Here is a 13,896-nt window from a genome sequence, read left to right as displayed (position 1 = left end):
CCATGTAATTAACCTTTCTCCTAAAAAGGTATCTCCACCACTACTATTGTTTCTATCATCAACATTTCCTGCCACTCTTAGCTCAAAATCACCTTATTTCTTGTACCATAGTCTGTAATCTTTTGTTCCTTTTATATATCTGAATATCCTCTTGGTTCCAATCACATTCTTGTCTTTAGGTCTTAGTACTAAAGTCCAAGTATCATTATTCTCAATTTGACCTATCTCCTCATTCATAATATTTATACAATCATCATTCTCAACTTCATCTCATACAATTCTAGACTCAAATTCAATAATCAAACATGTATTGTCCTTCAGCTTACTTCTTGTCATGACTCCAACACTCTTGTCTCTAATTATCTGGTTCTATAAATGGTGCCTTCTCACAAATTTTTCTAAGATAGGCTCAGTTCTTTGATTTCTAACATTATCATCACTTGGTTGGGGCTCAAAAATTTTCTCAGGGTGTTCTGTATGTGGCTCAAGCAATAGAGGAAATTGCTTGATAGCTCTTTATTGTTACATAATTGAATTTTTTTGTTGCTTGATGTACCACTACAATGACTTAGTTTAGTGCTCAAGTACAATATTAGGTGCTCCATATTGAACATAAACAAATCTATTGTAATCTTCTAGTTCTTTCTTGCTCTCCTCATCATTCTTATCTACAAACTCATCAATTCTAACATTTGCACTTTCAACCATAGTGTCAGTCACCTTGTTCAAACATTTATATGTTTTACTCCTAGTAGAGTAACTATTGTCACAAAAGCTTGCACCCTTGCCTAAAGTTTTCACCTAAAGGCAACCTTGTGAAACATGGAAACAATCTCCAGGCTGTGGGACTTGAACTATGAGATTGAGTCATTGGAGAAGACTGACTTCCTTACTATTAGGATGCACCTATCTAGTCTTTGAGTAGAAAAGGGAGAAGGAATTCATGAAAGAAAACTACCTAATCTATTCTAAAGGGATGATGCACCAAAATAGTTGTTCAATCTTATCTCTACCTAAGAATGCACAATTAACCAATCATAATCTCAAAGAATATAGTTCCAAACCTTGTTCAATCTAAGAACCACATGTAGATCAAAAAATAGAAGAATTTTATAAGAAAAAGACTTCACTCTATATCATTCAAATGCTCAAATAGATACAATCATATAGTTGGAGAATATAAACAATACATTAACTAGAGGCAAGAAGGTATTGCACAATATGTTAATGGCTGAAAGAGATACAACAAAGAATTATGATAGCTCAGAGGCATAGGAAATTATAGTAGCAAAGTAGACAATAAAATACTAGAGAATTAAAGAAAGATCAACCCTTGGAAGGGCAACAAAACTTTCTTTTATAGTTCAAGCATAATGGAGATAACTTCAGAAAGAAGCCAAGTTCAACCACTAGAATTAAAGTTGCAGGGAACAATCATGCAAATCTGGAGAAAATATGATCCTAGTATACATCTAGATGCATGGAATCCAATAGCTTGCCAAAAGATCAGCCTTGAGAAGATAGGAATGATGGCCATTAATGCATAGCTGGGTAGATGGATAACTAGGTGATGAGTGCATGCTCCTTTTGCATTTAACAAGCATGGGAGGTAGTGAAAATAACTAGTAGTTGATCGATTAGATCAAAATTTCCATTAAACAACTGTTATTCTTCTATTATCCCCACACCAAGTTAGATAAAATTCAGGTCAACCATTTTCAACACTCATATTGTACTTGTCCCATGATCTTATTGGTTGAAGACCTTTTATTTTCTAGCTCGGATGATTGAAACCCGTATATTTATGGTCAACTCTAGGATTCATGATCTTACACTTGTCGGATGAAGTCAAAACCCTTGAATCAACTTTGGCTTATAACCCTGGTCTTTGTGATCTTACAATCACCCACACATCATAGCATCGAGCCCTCCTTGATATTTCCTTGTGATCCCTCGACAACAACAAACTATACAATCTTATGCCAACCCGAACACATGACAACACTACATCATAGGGTCATGAGACCATCTATTTCTTCTCACAATGTCATGAGTGAGTTAATTGACCCTATGATCTTATGATCATGGTCTAGCATAACATTGGTAGCTTAATACACAACTTTCATGATCCTACGTCAACAATTATCTTAGCCCTTTTTCGTGATTTTGGCAGTCTCTTCATCTACACCTATGATCTTATGACATCAATTTCTCGTAAGATCGAAACACTACCCTGCCTTCTTTTGTTGATTGAAAACATCGATTGAACCTTTATCTCTCATATGATGACTAACTGCTCTAAAGACTAACCTTTTACCTTTATGCATCCAACAATCCTATGATCTTACAACCATACGACAACTCTACCATTTGTAGCTTCAAAAACCTAGGAAGTCAAACCTACGATCTTACAATTGCTGACTATTTGTAGCATTAGAACACATATTTGTTTGGCTCATGATCTCATCGCACCTCCAATGTCACAACAATCCAATGCTATGCCAACCTTCCTTTCATGCCTTCAGAAGACCCCTTAACACCACTTATGATCTCACGATCAACAATTTATCATCAGATCACAACCATCTCTTAACCTTTTCATGATTATACATTCCTATGATGTTATGATAGCCGGATACCATAACATTGACAGCTCTTGAAAATGCTTTCATGATCTTATGATGACAGGCTTGTCATAGGATCAGGATATTGCTTCATTGACTTGGATATGTGTCCGTCTAGCATTATCTCGCATTAACTAAAAACCTTGCACCTTTAAAAAGTGTGCAAACACTGATCATAGATCTAAGAAGATCTGACGGCTATGATGAATGTTGATAAAATGCCCTATTGTCACATGATCACAACTTGACCCATTGGAAAATATCAGTAAAATGCATCAATTGAAAGAATTGAACCTTATTTAGTGAATAAAAATGATAGATGCAATGATGAAACCAACCTAGACCCTCTGAGCTTGGCCCACTAGGACATGTGGCACTTTCTTGTTTCCCTGCTTGAGTTAAAGAATGAATATTTTCAAAATGCGTGCATCCACCTATTGTAGATCTTGGAGAATCTGACGACCATAATGAAGATCTGGGAAAAGCATGACAACAAACCTTTGACCAGTAGAAAACTTCTAGCAATCCATCCTATCTGACACATTCTCTAGCCACAAAGAAAGAAGGCCCACCTGGGACACATGGCACATCCTGATTATGTCACTTGAGTTAAAGACCAAGCACTTTCAGAAAGTGACATAATGACAACCATAGAGCTTGGCCACTTCGATGGCTATAGGAAACTTTGAAATACTAATGAAAATCTTGTCCTTAACTGATAGAATACATCCACCTAGTAGCTACTTTGACATATCCACTAATCCATGTGGTAGCAAGGCATTTCACCGCTTTCACTAAAGATCATTCATTTTCATAAAGTGGGGATCCACCAACTGTTGATAATCTAGAAACTAATGACTGAGATCAAATTATGCAACTGCTCACTTATCTTCTCCCTGCAATGTTATGATGTCACAACCCTATGACACACACCTTATCATAGCATAGGAAGCATGAAAAAATGACCTTGAGATCATACGATTAGCCCTTCGTCATAACATCATGACATGAAGAACTTTGTTGCTTGGGCCCTATGATCCTATGATGGGATCATGTCATGACAACACAAACTCATAATCAACCCTTGGCATAACATCATAAACCTTTCTAGCTTGGTCATTGATCTCATGATACATGGGTTATCATAGCATGGAAACACTTCATTCTTGTGTCCATGATCTTATGACAACGGTTAAGCCAACCGTATCATGCCTTTGGCAGTTAACTTTTTCATCCTTATAACTACATGACAAGACAACAAACCTCTCCATCATAACATCAATGGTCAACAACATTACCCTTGAGATATTACGATAGCTACTTGTCATAAGATTAGAACTTCGTGAGATCAGGACACTGCTCTTCTGTTGTAGCATCTCAACTTTGACCATCTCCTACTATGATCTTAGGATCATTGCCTACCATAACATTGGGAAAGTTTTTGCTTTGGCTCATGATCCTTAGATAGTTATGATGTTACAATTACTCGACCATATGATAAAACCCTACATCATAGATTGGACCTCAACTTGATTCATTTGATGATCTCATGATACAAAGCCCATTGTTTAAGATCATAATCATACCCCTTTGTTGCAATGTTGGGACTTGAATGTTTGACCATTGCTGAGCCACATTCTTAACTCAGGATCAACGCTAACCTACAGTGACCATGAGAACAAGAGGATCACTCCATCCAAACCTTAACTAGGGTTAACTCAAAACTCCCTGTGACCATACGAACATTGACTGGCTTGTTGAACTTGTCGCAACATCGTGAATCAAATGTTGAAGCTTTTTCAAATGAAGGTTATCAGTTGACTTGGTTGACCTTTCATTTGATGGATGAATTTCATACTTGTGACAGTGTGATAAAGGAAAAAAGTTGCACTAGCCTCTGCATTGAGATCGACCCCACTTGGACACGTGGCAGTCAGGTGCTTCCCTAGAATCCTTAAAGACCTTACACTTTCAAGAAGCGTGCATATGAAAATCATTGATCTTCCTGCATTTGATGGTTGAGAACAATGGGACCCCTCACTAGAACTTGCATTTGCTAAACATTGTGCGACCATGTGATAAGGGAAGCACAACTTTGCAACTTGAAATCTGTGGTTATAAAAATGCCCTGACACTATGCTAACCGCTAAAACAAAATTCACACCATTGATGCCTAGGATATGGTTAAGTCCTGACTACTCGCGACCATGTGAAAAGGCTATCACATGGTCACAACTTAAATGATATAACATGAAAGGCTTGAGGCCATAGGATATAACAAATATAACCTAAAATTTATGCCTTTATAACATTCAAACATTTAAAAATTTGAATATCATGACTATTGGGGTATGCCAGGCATTTGAATTCAATTTTTTGGTAGGAGGGCAATTTTGGCCAACAATAACCTAGAAATATATCTTCATCTCCTTTTGAATCAAACTTTCCATTTCTTGCATCTTTATGAATATAATACCTACTTCAAAAGATTTAAAATAAATTACATTGGGTGTGTGACTATACCAGAGTTCATAGGGTGTCTTATTTGTGCCTTTCTTCAACTCAACTCAGTTGAGTGTGTAAACAAGAGTACTTACAACCTCTCTCTAGAACATTTGTGAAACTCCTTTTTCAATCCTCAATGTTCTAACACAATCAACAATAGATCTATTCCTTCTCTCTATAATACCATTTTGTTGTGGTGTCCTAGGGGCAAACACTTTCCTTTTAATTCCATTCTCGTGAAAAAGTAAGAAAACTCATTAGACATAAACTCTCCACCTCTATCACATCTTGAACATTCAACTGCTTACTAATTTTTTCTCAACTCTTGCTTTATACCACTTGAACATTTTAAATGCATTAGATTTAGCTTTTAGGAACATTGCAGTCATCATTCTTGAATAGTCATCAACAAATAGAATAAAATATTTATCACCATAATAACTATCAACTCTCATAGGACCACATATATTAATGTAAACCAACTCTAGAATATCATTAGATGAACATGACTTACTTGAGAAACTAGACTTAGTCATCTTACCAAGTTGACACTCTTTACACATAGAATTATCAGGCTTAAAGAAACTTGGTAAATCTCCAACTTTCCCCTTTCTACTCTCTTTAACCATATCATCAAAGTTCACATGATAAAGTCTCTTATGTCATAACCAAATGTATTCAGCTTTAGGAAATAGGCATGTATTTATAATAGGATCCAGATAAAATATTTTACCTCTTGTTTGATCTCTAGTTTCAACCAACTTCCCTTCTTCATCAAATATATTTACCTCTCCATTTTGAAACTCTAGCCAGTGACCTATGATATTTAGCTATGCAACACTCAAAAAATTATATTTTAGACCTTGAATCCAATAAACATCATCACATCTTATCCTTTCATTCACCAATATTGAACCTCTACCTTTCACAAGACATGGAACATCATTTCCAAGCTTTACAAACCCATCATATTCTTCTAGCTCATTAGACTGATCTATATCACCAATCATGTGATGTGAACAACCATTACTAATAATCCAAGTATCATTTTTGCTAATATGACTTAGTTCCCTTGTCCTTGCAGTCTTTGTTCATTCAGTAATTGTTCTCTTGTCACTCATGTTCTTGTTTGGACATCTAGATGAAAAATAACCAACTTCATTATACTTAAAACATATACGGAGTAATTGATATTTATATTTTCCTTTTCATCTCCGTAATCTCCTTGCCAAAAGTGCTTTAATCTCTTCATCTTCTTTCTCATATGAATCACAGTCACTTTCATAATTTTTACACTTATATTTCCTTGAACTCCCAATAGTTAAAGATGACTTGAAAGCATTTTCATTCTTAGGAAAACTATTATCAAAGTTACTCAATTCAAAAGTAGTTAATCTACCAGCCAATCCATCAAGAGTAAGAACATTACCAAGCATAACTCTGAATTCTTGAATTGCAAAAAATTTAATAGAATAAATAGGCAACAAAGTTATTCATACTTTACTTATAAATTCTTCATCACTTATCATTCCTCCAACAACTTTAATGGCACTTACCACTTCCTTGATTCGGTTTCTATATTGTGCAATGTCCTCTCCTTCTTTCATCCTCGTATCATCATACTTTCCTCTTAGACTTTCAACATTTTCTCTTAACACATTCTGATCTCCACCATGAACAAGTATTAGCTTATCTCACACTTCTTTTTAAATGTCACAATCTTTGACATCATCAAAATCAAAATTGATGAGAGAAGAAGTAAAATCTATCATTAGGTTGTTGTGTTCTTGTTTACTCTTCATCTATTCAACAATCATAGGAGGTGTAAAAGAAAATACTGATTGTCCAGAAAATGCAATACATTGTCTCTAATACCTGAAAGGTATAATCTCATTCTGTTGTTCCATAATGCAAAGTTCTCCTTGTTCATCTTAGGAACCTCTCTCTCATTCATCCTCAGATCCTTAGCTCAAGTCCCTTTAAAATTTTTCTCCAAGTGCTTAGCTCTAATATAAATTATTAGATAACTGGGGGTGGGGGGAATCGATTATAAACAACTATCCTATTGGTCTTGAACACTTTTCCACAAGCTTAAACACTTTATACTTTCATATCACTAGCTCGATAAACATATCAAATATTCAACTTAATCATCTTGTAAATTGTTAATTTCACATATACCGAGTATTAGAGTAAATTTCCATCTTTTACCAAGTTACAACAATAAACAATAAACATGAAATATCACACAAAATAATAAAAATCCACAAACATATTTAACAAGGAAATCCTATTAAGGGAAAAACCACCTAGGAACTAAAAACCCAAAAAATTTACTCTTTTGTAGTGAGCTCTATTAGGAGCCTACCTTGGTAAAGGTTACATACACATTGTTAATGTGATCTTGTTAGAGGATTTTCACCAAACATCATCTAGACCTTATCATTCCATGAAATATCTATAGAGTGGCTTGCTCTAAAGGACTTACAGAACACTCAACTAAATGTCACCATACAATGGATTTACAAATAAGACTTGCTAGGTTCACTCGATTAAGAGATATTCTACTACAATGGTCAGAATGTAACAATGAAGTGAAATGTTAGATTTAGCACTACCTTTGCTTGTTCAAATCTCTATTTTACTCAATATCTTTCCTTTTTTTATCCTCTATATTCTTTCTCCTTCCTTCTAACTAATCCACTGAACTATACATCAACTTAGTACTTTTCTTGCTTGATCTTCACAATGTAGTTCTGCTATGTTACTTTTTGGCTATCAACTTCTTCTTTTACTTGATTAGCAATAATGAGCATCTTTCTCATCCTTTAAATAGAAAGCTTTCTGCTTAGCTGCTCCATTAGATCCCTTTGTTTTGTTTCTTAATCATAGTTCTTAGATCTTCATCTAGCTTAGGTTCATTGAATCTAGACACTTACTTATCATACCTTCAACTTGAAATTTGTGCTTCAATTCAAATAATAAAATGTCCTTCATTGGATCTTCTTTGAATTTCTTTAGCCATTGATCTCATAACTAACTTCATTGTTATCTTCAAAACTTGAACAATATTTATTTTCATCACATGTTGGCCTCAAATAAATTTATCTTCAAACTATTATGTCCTTTCCTTTAATTGGTTAACATTATACTTCCTTTCTTATGATCAGTTACAATTATGAATGCTCAGTGACAACTGTAGTAGCTTGGTTAATATCGATTTCCTCATTCATCGACTGAACTAGATTTTTACTTCATGACACCATAACTTGCTTACATGTAATCTCAACACTTAAAAAAATCATGTAAAAAAATCAAGCTAACATCATACTATCAGAGTCTAACTCGTTCAATTTGAAATCCATACATTTATCAATCATACTTTCTTCAAATTCTCTTCACCAATCAAATGATATGGCACTCTACTCAATTAGCATAATGTCTCACCAATTAAGGCTTGACATCAATGAAAACATATCAACTGATATAACTCTTTTACATACATTAACAACATTATCAGTCGAGGCTAAAAAAAAAAACATTCAAGCATTGCAAAATCATTATTGACAAGGGTTTCATCAAATAAGGTGAATATTTTAATTTGTCTTACTTTTTTACATGTTTTTTCATACTTGACTCTTTCAAGGTTAAATATTAAATGGGGATTTAACCAAGGCAACCCCCTCCCCCCTCCCCCCTCCCAAAAAAAATAATAAAATTAAAAATCAAAAAAATCTTGTGTGCAGAAAGAGGTTATCAAAATTATGAATTTGGATCCAAAAACTATTAGCCGAGAGTTTCAGGTAAAATTTGGGTCAACTTTGTTTATGTTCTCTAGGAACATGTTTGTCATCCCATAAGCCTACTGCTAGACATCAACCAAATTGACCTGTACTTGGAGATATGATATTTTAGAGTTTTCTAGATTTTCTATTTTGATCATAGATTTGTAATCATATTTTTTGTAGCAGTTGTAGAACCACACTTTTCAGAGGAAATTGTTTTTTTCCCTTACACATTTTGAGGTCAATTTTCTTTGTTCTATTTCATCTCATATAATAGATATATTTTCATACTTTAATTGGATTGATTGCATACTTATAGATCTTAGATCTATCTCGTCTTTGTCATTTAATCAATTGGTTCAATTTTGTTGAAGTTAGCTTCAAGAAGCTCACATATCTAATTCACAATGGTGTCTCAAGAAATACAAAGTATTATTTTGGACATTAATTTATTAATTTTATAACGAATTATTTAAATATATACTTATATATCATTATTGGATGTGTGCACTAAGATGGTGTACAAAAAAGTGGACACCATGAAAAAAAAGTCAAAATTGCACATTACACGATCATGTTATGTGGACTTTTCGTCAAATTTCAAAATGGGGCTTGGCTTGTTAACGATCCAAGAAAATAATATTAAAAACTTCATCTTAGCCATAATGCAATCACACTTTAACTTAGTCATAATGCCACCACGTTACGACTAGTAAAAATAAAATTTGTTACCCTAAAGGTTTGGGTCATTTTTCACATCCAAAACTATGGACAATAGAGAAAAAGAATCAATTTATCCCTTTGACGTGACTATGTTTGAGTGTCTCAACCTCCAACCCATCTAGTTTGTTGGCAATCTTTGACAGTGCCTTCAAAAAAAGGTCATATATCTTTTATTTTTTTAAATTTTTATTGTATGTTGTATTATATTAGGGTTTTTGTATTGATTTGTATTTTTTATAATCATTTGATAATCAAATAGATCTAGAACTAGCAAATGAAAATGAAACCAAAGGTCACCCCTTATCTAATAAACAAACATTAACCCCATAAATTCATCTCAAAATGAACCGCAAAAGCCTCAACTAGCAGCCCCAAACATACAAAACCCTCAAATGGTTGCCCCTCAATGACCACCACCAAGTGTAGGGCCTCCACTAATCCTATTAGATCATGTAAACTCTAGTAAAGAATACCTTGTTAAAATTCTAACAATAAATATTGCCAAAATAACTAATTTGGTTGGTAGGTTGAGGTCTTCTAGTCTTGGCCACAACTCCACCCAAGTCGACACATTAGTAAAAATGATCACTAGTGAAAATGAGGTAACTAAATGGGGTTCATGGAGGGATAGGTGTCATGCATATTATGTAGATGGGTTATCTCATGATGAGGTGGAAAATAAGAACATTCTTAAAGGTAAAATATGTGTTCTTTTCAACAATCTCAATACTAACAACAACCTAGAGGAAATCACCCCTCGCTTTCCTATTCATTGGTGTATTCATAGGGGGGTAAAAGTAGATTTTTGGGATAGGTGGTATATGGCATTTCACCAACCACCTTTTAATAATAATGAGGTGCCCTTATATTTTTTGAGAAACTTATATTGTGAGTTCATCCTCAATGTCACAGTGAGAAGCCAAATTACTTTGACTTTTCTTAGTTCTATGGTAGAGAGAGGGGGTCTACATAGGATAGATTTTGGGCTTGCAGAATCATCCAACCATATAAAAGGAGGTGTCTACCAATTTTTTGTGTGTTTCATGTTGTGATCCTCACAGTCGTGAAAGAGTGTATGGACTTACAGACTTTTCATGCAGTTGTATCATTGACTAATTTCATCATTGAGCATGGCACACAGCTAGCCACAAGAGGGGGTACATCAAATCCATCATCATTAGATGCTCCACCATAGTCATCCCATCCCATGCCACCTCCATCATCATCATATATTCCATTTGGCTTAGTCCCAAAGCCCATTCAACATAATTGTGCCAATTGCCATGGTTTATGTGATGGGCTAAAGAGTAATGTGAATAAGGATGGATCAACATCCCATTCATGTATACATTTCAAGAGAAGATGCCACATATCTATTGTTGAGGACGTGGCCCTTATTGATGATCTAATGACAATGGTGTTTTCCAGAGGGGCGACATAGGTTTGTATATTTTTTTTTTGACATGTTATTAATTAATTTCACCTAAAATTGACAAAATTAAATACTTTTGTATTTAAAGAATAATAGATACTGATACATTTGACATTCTTTGATATATATGCATGTTACAGGGTGTATCAGGTGGTAGGAGCACACCTCATAGTGTTTGTTCAAGTAGACCTAAATGGGTAGCTCAAACACCTAAGATGAAGTGAAAAATATTAATAAAATAGAATAATACTTGTTGATTTGATTTTGTTTTGATCAATAAGAGGCATATGCCCATTGTTTATTAATTTTGGAAATATTTACATTTTACCCCGTTCAAGTGCAAGCACTAGGGGAAAGAGAATGAGGCTAAGAAAACCCCTAGTGTAGCCTAAGACAAAAAGTCCTATAAAAAATATTTATGCCCTACATAGGGTCTTGACGAGGGCATACCCTCTTTTACAAAATTAAGAGTTACTTCTCTTATAATTAAAGTATTTTAAAGAAGGTACAATGTCACAAAGTTTTCTCAATAGAGAGATTACAAGAGTCATAGTAGGGATACTATTCCCTATCTTTCATCCTTCTTGATCTAGACTTAGATGAAGAATAGGCCAAACTGTATGATGGATTTTGAGCATACAAAACATTTAGTACTATAGAGACCTATCAAACACAAGCCACAACACCCCTTTCTCTAAACTAAACATTTTCTTAGAGCACCCTTCATTACAAACTTGGGGTGAGGGGGGGGGGTGTGGGTTGTGAATCATTACGACACCCCTTTCTCCATTCCTAACATTTATACAAAACTATGTTACTTAGCTAATATACCTTTTTGATGCTCAACCATATATGTTCTTCATGCTTTTCCTTGACTCATGCTATTCTTGACTTCTACCATCTTGCCCAGCCTCTATATCACTCAGCTCATGTGTTTCCTCCTAAACAACTCGACAACCAAAGACTCCACCAAATTGATTAGCAGGAAAAATAACATTGTTGCAAGATGAATATTTATACTTATCCTTTACGTATCTTAGCTTGTATAGAATGTCTTAGTCACAGTGGTGACTGACCAACTCTGCTTTATAAATGACTAAGTATTTGGCACCAACTGAAAATGTTGGATTACCTTTAGGGTCAACAATCTCCCCCTTTGGTGTTAGTGGAAAAAATACTTTGTCATGATAAAAAATTGACATTCCAAAGCTCCAAGATATGTACTCCCTCTGAGGATGTAATCCATACCTATAGCTTGGTCCTTACATATATACTATTGTACTTGCATTTTCAAAATCATTTCCAAAAACTTTTAATTTCACACATCTGAGCATTAGACTAATTGACTCTTTATTACTCCAAAAATATATCTAACAAAGTTTCAAAATTTGATTACATACATACATGATCATATAGTTCCCCTTTTTCATACACATACACTTTCTTACATACTTTCATGCATCATTCCTCCTTGTTTTTGTCACTTATGACTCAAATGAATTTTCAATTATGGTTCTGGGAGGATCCTGAATTCCTTCAGAAATGGATGGTGCAATATGATAATGATTGTCAGTGTGTTGTCCCAATTAGCTTTCAAAGTGTGAAGTACTTATTTTCTATTTCTATCTTGGTCACCAGATTCACTATATTGTCTACAATGGATAGGTGCTAGTCCTTTACAAGTGTAGAAACCTAAAAACCTTTAGAAAATAAAGTATTTTTATTTTTTGAAAAATTCCTGATGACATCATCATTTATTAATTAATTAATTTATTTTTATGCCATTAAATCCCTTTATCTTAATTAAAAATATTTAATTAAGGAATCCCTCCCAAAAATGTTTAAATCTTATTTAAACATTATTTCCTTATTTATTAATTATTTAATTAATAAATTGACCAAAAATCCTAAAATAAATAAAAAATTTATTTTTTGCCCTAAACATGGGTTAAAACTTACTAACCCAAGCCAAAGTTAACAAATATCTCCTCCTTCACCCACCCTCATTAAATGCCATCCACTTGTCTATCCCTAAGCTAATCCTAAACCATCCTAATCCACCCTCTAATCATTTGCACAAGCTTAAGCAAGCTTAGAACCTTCCTAATCAAGCCCAAGTCGAAATTTCTCTCATCACCCTCAAAATATCTCAACCATAAAACTTTATGACGTCCACTAGGTCATAAATGACTCTTACAAGCCCTTTTATGGCTCTTACAAGTCATTATGAGGGTCTTTATGAAGATTTTATCCCTTGAGCCTCCTTTGTTGACTCATCCTTCCCCTTTCCTCCATCCTCTCACCATGTGACATGTGTCACTCCTTGATTGGCTATAAGGAAGCACAATCCATGTGCTCTCCTCTCATGCAATCTGAGCCCTCCATAAGCTTTTTCCCATCCTTGCATCTTAGCCCTCAAACCCTCAAGCCTCTTGCCTATAAATTGGATCCTTCCCCTTTTCAAAATAACACAATCCATGAAGTAAAGTTATAATGCTATTTTGAGAGCCAAATCCATACTAAAGCCATCTATCCACACCAAAAATCCACAATCATCCATTGAAGCCCTTTTTGAAGCATAAAGCTTGAGCATACATCCTATCTATTTAGACAAAGCTACTCAACAAGAGAGCTTCTTATTGAGAGAGCCCATTAATGGCTCATATTCTCAATTAAGAGCTCATCTTAGTCTATCATGAAGTTTATGAATTTTTTTTAGTTTGTAGAAGCTTTATTTAAATTTGGTTTCTATTAGCAGACTAACATTTTCTCATATACAACAAGATCCTTAGTAGTTTGTATGTGCCTTTGCATTACTTCCATATGA

This window comes from Cupressus sempervirens, chromosome 10, assembly GCF_028749045.1.
Source record: "Cupressus sempervirens isolate cs-2001-9-10 chromosome 10, ASM2874904v1, whole genome shotgun sequence".
Lineage (NCBI taxonomy): Eukaryota > Viridiplantae > Streptophyta > Pinopsida > Cupressales > Cupressaceae > Cupressus > Cupressus sempervirens.
Note: the sequence above shows the minus strand (reverse complement) of the source record.